This window comes from Vipera ursinii, assembly GCF_947247035.1.
Source record: "Vipera ursinii genome assembly, chromosome: 3".
NCBI lineage: Eukaryota > Metazoa > Chordata > Lepidosauria > Squamata > Viperidae > Vipera > Vipera ursinii.
The window spans coordinates 172,497,812-172,505,880 of NC_139516.1; the positions used below are offsets into that span (position 1 = coordinate 172,497,812).

At 40.7% G+C, this 8,069-nt stretch overlaps 1 pseudogene across 1 annotated transcript; it reads left to right on the forward strand.

The window, feature by feature from the left end:
- The first annotated feature begins 4,054 nt into the window (after positions 1-4,054).
- On the forward strand, positions 4,055-4,984 carry LOC310637288 (transcription factor Sp5-like; annotated as a pseudogene). The gene has a single exon. The product of its transcript is annotated as a transcription factor Sp5-like (transcript).
- Positions 4,985-8,069: the final 3,085 nt, after the last annotated feature.

The following is an 8,069-nucleotide window of genomic DNA, read 5'->3' on the forward strand; positions in this document are numbered from 1 at the left end:
TGGGAGCGCACTGGGCGAAGGGCATTTGATGCCGGCAGCAGGTGTTCCCTCAGATATCCCGGACCCAGGCCATGTAGGGCTTTATAGGTGATAACCAGCGGCGTTCGATACCATCGACCATGGTATCTTACTGCGGCGTCTCAGGGGGCTGGGAGTGGGAGGCACCGTTTTACGGTGGTTCTCCTCCTACCTCCTACGGTGGTTCTCCTCCTACCTCCAGGGCCGCTCGCAGTCGGTGTTGACAGGAGGGCAGAGATCCGCCCCGAGGTCTCTCATTTGAATTTCACCCGGAGGGCAACCGGAAGCCAATGCAGCTCACGGAGTAGAGGTGTTACATGGGAGTATCGGGAAGCCCCCATTACAACTCGCGCGGCCGCATTCTGCACCAGTTGAAGCCTCCGAGTGGTCTTCAAGGGCAGCCCCATGTAGAGAGCGTTACAGTAGTCCAAACGGGAGGTCACAAGCGCATGAGTAACTGTGCGTAGGGCGTCTCGGTCCAGATAGGGACGCAACTGGCGCACCAGGCGAACCTGGGCAAAAGCCCCCCTGGTCACGGCTCCTATGTGATCTTCAAAATTGAGCCGTGAATCCAGGAGGACGCCCAAGTTGCGAGCCCTATCGACGGGGGGTAACACCTCACCCCCCATCATTAAGGATGGAATAACTTGGTTAACCCGAGATGCCGATATGCACAGCCACTCAGTCTTGGCGGGATTGAGACGAAGCCTGTTTCTCCCCATCCAGACCTGAACCGCCTCCAGGCATCGGGACATCACGGAGAGGGCATCACTGGGTTGGTTCGGGGTGGAAAGAAAAAGTTGCTGCTGCACGCAATGTTGATGGTGAACAGATCAAAACACTGACAGAATCCATGGATGGCAGGCTTTTGAGTGTCCTTGCAAAGAAAGGTGGCTATATTGGTCACTGATTTGTTTTTGTTATGTTTTTGAATGTCAGAAATGTATATTTGTGAATGTTGAGATGTTATATTGGTTTCACTGGTAAAATTAAATAATTGAAATGGGTATATATTTGTTTTTTGTTAAGTTGCCTAATAATTATGCACAGTAATAGTCACCTGCACACACAGATATCCCCCTAAAATAGCTATAACTAAAAACAAACTAAAAACTACTTCCAAAAATATTCAGCTTTGATATTAATGAGTTTTTTGGGTTCATTGAGAACATGGTTGTTGTTCAATAATAAAATTAATCCTCAAAAATACAACTTGCCTAATAATTCTGCACTCCCTGTAAGAAGCCATTTTTCCATTTCATTTCTACTTCTTTGTTGAAATCTAACTGTTACTATTTGGCCACTGGCTGCATTTTATCCAAGTATTATCTTTGCTATAACATTCCTCAGTATTAAAGTCCTGTTATTTACTCTTTGTATGTGTATGTGTCCTATGTAGTAAACATTACGATTTTCTAACTGAAGGTATCCATTTCCAGCCTAAAATATCAATACATAGTCAATTTATTTAATTTTCAATATATTAAACTTTGCCATATGTGTGTGTCTAGCATTCTATGTTCCCATTGTAATTCTGTTTTTATCCCTTATAACCATTATTCCAAAAGATCCTCAGATATTCTTCACTAGCATATTAAGCTGAGGAACCCATCATCTGGCACTATATCCTCAATCACTTTATCTTGTCCATCTGTATGGTGTTCTTGATAAAATACAGGTATACCATTGTCTTCTCCCACATAGTATAAAATTATGCATTTTCCATTTTCATTAAAATGATCAATATAAAGTCCAACATCTTGTTAGATTGCTACTGCCCAATATAGGCACCTGATTGCTTTAGCTGGGCAACTGGAATGATCCTGCCTTGGGTGACCCTGCTGGGAATATGTACTCTTGGCATGTGCTCCCAATATTCTTTACTTATACCTCCCAGAATTTTCTAGCCACCATAAAGCAGCATTGTCAGATTGGGAGGGACATCTTGTGATATAAGGGAATTATTTAAATTTCTCTTCCTGTTCAGTGAAGAGAAGAGTCCCAATTCCTGACTCTCTTTGTCTTACTGTTTCATGATATTCTGGAACCTGAATGTTCCTTGACTTGGACCACACAGTTGCCACTCTAATATCACCATCATAATCTAGTTGCAAAAAATAAAGGCTTGGGATCTAATTCTTACTGAGATCTGACATAATCTTTCTTTTCTACTGAAATGGGAAGGATCTACTTTGTTGCTGATTTGGATTGATATGAGACACATGCCCAAACCCAAGAGTAGAATTGTTTAGTACACAATCAATTATCAGATTAGTGAAAAATTGTGCTAGAATAATCTGCTCATTTTTTTTAAAAAAAAGAGGCCACACCAGAAAGAAAAATAAGAAATTTCATTCCAGACCAGCATGTATTATATCAAAAATGGGCATAGTGGAATTGGAAGGACATGAGAAAAGCGATCCTGTTATCAATAGCTGAACTACTTATTCTAATGAATGATTATATTGTGGAACACTAGTTCCAAAAGCAAAAGAAAGCATGTGACAATGTCTGTCTCCCTTAAAGGGAGTAAAAATGCAATAATGCTCAAATCTAGACTAACTGAAAATGGCTTTTCAGAATCCAATACATTGTTCTGTCAAATAGTAAAAAGAGGAGGAAAAGACTGATTGATTCACTTCTTTATTCAATTTCTAATTCAATTTTATTTCCAGAAAGAACATATTCCTAACATGTTCCTATAAATTTTCATCTTAATGGGCAGGGAACATCAGCAATTTTTACACTTGCAGATCTATTGCAGGTGTGTAGGAGCGGTTTCTTTTATCCACCCTTGCAATGGCAAATTGCATTCATCCAAGTTCAGTGAGTAGGAGCACTACATGGAGTAAAAACATGTAGTCATGTAGAAAGTCAAGTCAGAGTAATACATAGAACAAAATTATGATCAGGATATGAATTAAAGAGTGATCATAGTTGTATTTCATTTGACTTGACTTTCTGTGTTTATGCTCTCTTGTACTAACTTATAATAACCCGAGCATGCAGTCTCCCTAGAATGGGATGACAGTTAGACACATTCACATTCTACCCTGTTCACTTTTCTGAGAAAGCAATGTGATGAACTGTAGATATCTGTAGGCAATTTATACCAGAGCTGATAAATATATTAAACAGTCAACTGAATTGGAACTTTCCATCTGATGTATGAGTAAATGAAACACATTCTGTTGCCTTCTGTGGTTGGTGTATCCACTGGAGACATACATCTTAAATTAGCTTAAGGAAAGTCAGTCCAAAATGCTGGTTTTGCTCCAACAGCAGCAGTTGCTGCTCAGGTATATTCTACTGATAAACTGAGAAGCATACTAGTGCAATCACAGGACACATACAAATGCATAACATTCTAAGTAACGAATAAGAATTATTTGAGATAATATATTAATGTTCATATTACGACATTAAGCAGTTGATGCTGCTGCTTCAGTTTTTTTCTCCCCTTTGATAAGTGTGTAGTCACTACATATATGAATAAGCACTATGTAGTATAGAGGCAAATTATAAATAAATACATATATCGGGGACCAGAATGTCTCAGTAGTTAAAGATGCTGAGCTTGTCAGAGAGCTGACAGCCCAGGTTTGGGACCTGAGTTCTGAGTAACAGATGACCTGCCCTAACTTGTCCTAGCTTCTGCCCACCTAGCAGTTCAAAAGCATGCAATTGCAAGTAGATTAATAGGTACCACTTTGATGGGTGTTCCATGCACCTTAGGCATATAGGCATGCTGGTCATACGACCATGGAAATTGTCTTTGGACAATGCTGGCTCCCTTGGCTAAGAAACAGAGATAAGCACCATGTCCTAGTTTTGGACACAACCTTTACATACATTGGTCAATTTCTTCACCAAGGAAAAGAGGCAGCGTTCTTGATTACAGGGAATGGCAGGGCTTGGTGGAGCAGTGGGCTAATGCCTCCTTAAGTAACACCAGCTGCCTGCAATTAGTGGAGGTTTGCATCCCACCAGGCTCAAGGTTGACTCAGCCTTCCATCCTTCCGAGGACCACTCTCCTAACTCATCTCCAGAGGACATCACTGTCAACTACCCCACCTTGCCCTTCTGAGCAGCACCTCCTCTACCCTGTTCTTCAGCCAGCTCACCAGGGTCCTATGAATCTGTGGGGATGTTTCAACTCTGGAGCAATGAGGTGCCATCACGCTCTCACACAACCGTGGCGTTTGGATGACCCAAAATGCCATATCATGAGCAAATGGTGGCTAGCAATAGTGGTGCCTCACCCCACGAACTGCCGCTGACACCGCCAGCTAAGTCCATCTACTCATTGGAGTGGTCACCCGTCAAGATGTTGGCGCCCACAGTTCATCCCTCCTATGCTTTCCCAGAAGCCCAGGACTCCTACAGTTTTCTGCAAGGCCCGTGGCCTTTGAGTACAGCTGTCCCTCCAGGCCCCTCCTGCACTGATGATGCCCCTTGGTGGACCCTGCAGCAGCCAAGCAATTTTTCTCTTGGACATTCACTAGTCCTCAGTCCCCAGCCTCCCCTCACACTCTTCCTGCAGAGCCCCCCCAAAGGGCTGTTGAGTACAGCTCGCCACTGTCGTCACTGCAAATGCCCCAACTGCCAGGGATCCAGCAGGTCCCACGAGGAGCCAGGGAGGAAGAAGCAGCATGTCTGCCATCTGCCAGGGTGTGGCAAGGTTTATGGTAAAACCTCTCACTTGAAGGCCCACCTCCGCTGGCATGCAGGCGAGCACCCCTTCATTTGCTCCTGGCTGTACTGTGGGAAGTGCTTCACTCGCTCAGATGAGCTGCAGAGGCACCTTCGGACACACACAGGGGAGAAGTGCTTTGGCTGCCAGCTGTGCCCCAAGAGATTCATGCGGAGTGACCACCTAGCAAAACATGTTAAGACCCACCAGGGAAAGCGGGTGCGGAATGTGGCTGTTGTGACAGGAGCAGCAGCAGGCATCAAGCGAGAGTGATGTTAAATAAAGAGGCCCAAAAGAGTAGAGATGAGGTCAAGGAAGCAAGGAGGCGGCTATAGCAGGTTTACGGTATCTGGGCTGCAAAAATCTGGACAGCCATCAGATAGCAGCAAAGAGATGGCTCGTTGTACATACTTTTCTACCACCAAGGAAAAATGTCACAGTGACTGTGGATAATTTCTCACCACTCAGTGGAAAAACCCCTTAGTTACCTCCTTATTTCTTTTTCCTCCACTTATTTCTTTTTGACTGACCTTCTTTCCCTCCCTAAATAGATCTCTATATAATGGCTTCTATTTCTCACCAACTTAAATTTTCAAAGGCAGACCAATTCTATATTCAACTTTCCTACTCAAAACTACTCTAAGAGCTCCCACAAGATCAAAACACATTTCACTTTTCAGTAAACAGAAACTGCAATCTCCTAGTATAACTGTCATGAATGCCAACTTAGGGGAAAATACTGAAATAATGAGTGAAAATACTATTAGGAGCCTAGGTTGAGAAGCATGCCATATATTTCATGAATGGGGCAGATGTCATCATGATATACTCTGGCCAAGATAAACTGGTGTTTAATTTGCCTTGAATAATGAAGGTGATTATGGGTTGGGAGTTCCACCAGATGTAATTCTCTGCTATGGGGAAAACAAGATTTTTATATTTCAGTGTTACAATCTCCCTAAAGGTAAAAGGTAAAGGTTCCCCTGCACATACGTGCTAGTCGTTTCCAACTCTAGGGGCCGGTGCTTATCTCCATTTCAAAGCCAAAGAGCCAGCGCTTGTCCGAGGACGTCTCCATGGTCATGTGGCCGGCATGACTAAAAGCCAAAGGCGCATGGAACGCTGTTACCTTCCCACCGTAGTGGTCCCTATTTTTCTACTTGCATTTTTATGTGCTTTTGAACTGCTAGTTTGGCAGAAGCTGGGACAAATAACAGGCACACACTCTGTTACGCGGCACTCAGGATTCGACCCGCCAAACTGCCGACCTTCTGATCAACAAGCTCAGCGTTGTAACCCACTGAGCCACCGCGTCCCTTACAATCTCCCTACATTTTGTCAAATAAAGACTATCTTCCAAAAATTATTTGAATGTAAAAAATTTTATATATTAGCAAATATTTGAAGTCATTTAACTAAATCAATCATATAAAATGGTAGCAGGAAAAAGGAACACTCCAGTAGGGAAAAATTCAAAATCAAGATGTAGTTAGACCTCTCATCATAGACTGAGAAAATAATGTCCATTGATATTATTGGCGTACATTTTAATGAATGGAAAATTCTCTGTTAAATATTCAGGATCATTTTCATTTCTTACCTAATGAATAAACCTTGGAGTGTCTATGTTTGAATGAATGTAAAAGCCAATTAGAAATTATGTTGTTTTGTACATTAGCTCAGGAAACAGAAAGTGGAAGTATCCCCATACTGGAAGCAATAAATGACAGTTACCTGAATAAGTCATTCATGACAACTGCAGGTGCTTGAAATGCCTGGGATATCATCTGCCACATCAAACAGGGCATTAATTGCAAGATTCCAAAGTACAATATTGAAATATCGTAATATTGCAAGGAAGTGTGAATCCTTTAAAGAGCAGTAGGCTTCCCATTAGTATTAAGATGTGTAGGGAGATAATAAAGTTTTATTTGCTGTCAAAAAGCATAGGCTGGTAGAGAGGCAATAAATCTATAATGCAAGCCTTTTCTCTTTCAGATTACAGAAGAAATTACAGAATGGATTAGATGTACACTTGTTTTAAACAAGGAATTAAGTTCTCGTTAATACCTTTGGAGTTATTTCCTCAATCTTTTTCCAGTTGATATTAACACAGTTTGACAAGAAATGAAGCACTATGTTGAACTATTCATTAATTTTAACTTTAAAGTATTCTGAATAACAGAGATATATAAACTGACAGCAAACCACAATGTTACCAAGTTTAGGTAAAGAAACATCTGCAAGAAAACAAGCAAGCTCAAAGAGCACAAGGACCCCTCAGTATGCTTGACAATTTAATTAGTATATTGAAAGGTATGTTGTTATTTCCTAACTTTTATTTACATCTGGTATCTCTAAGTAACATCTAAAAATGTAGAAACAAATGCTTTTGAAATAACAATTATTTTTTTCATTAGAAAATTATTTGACATTCATCTCCAATACACTTGTGAAAAAGTAAGAGTAACAAAGAAATCAAGAGAGATTCATGGAATCATTGTTGATATTTAATGACTTTTTGAACTCTTCCTTACTGGAAAGAAGGTGGAACATGGGATTAATTTAATATTGTTTTACAACATTGCCAAGAATACATTTGAGAGAGTTTAATTTCAATTTATTTTATGTGTCAGTTTTAGATTGCATTACCTCTTGTTGAACTTTCCATAAAATAAGGCTTAAATATTCTACAAACATTTAGAATATTGTCAAGTGAATTCTCCATTTTGGATCGACATTCATTATTGGGTAGACATTCTCTAAGCATCAGTTCAGTGCTAATCTGTTTCATTAGCTTATTTCCAATGCTTTGCTCAGATGTAGATTTTTTAAAAATGGTGATGTAGCTTGTTTTGTCTGGTATTTGTTTGGTGCTAAACAGGAATTAACAGCAGGCAAAAAGAAAATCAGACATTATGCAATAATCAAGGAACTACCAAGAAGAAAACCACACTCCTGTCAGGGCAAACTGTTGTATATGAATAGAGAACAAAACCCACATTCACTTGCATGGATGTTGATATCTAGTTGGGTAATGAAATGTTTACAAGCAAACAATCAACTTCAGAGATCACCAACAACTCCACAGTTTAACCCCGAGTATATATATGCTCTGTCAAGCACAAGAAAATCAGAATATAAAAGAATATAAAAGTTTATTGCAAGCTTATGCTCTCTATAAGAATCTGAATCACTAATGGTCAAAGCAGTCAAGGACAGCTTGGACCTTCTGGGTATCCATCAGAATACCCTTTTGTGGAAAACCCAAGAAGTCTAGTTATTGCAGGTTAAAGGCAAAGAGATGATTATCTCTTAGTGTATGGAGAACTGCACACATGTAGTCTGGGTGCTGAGC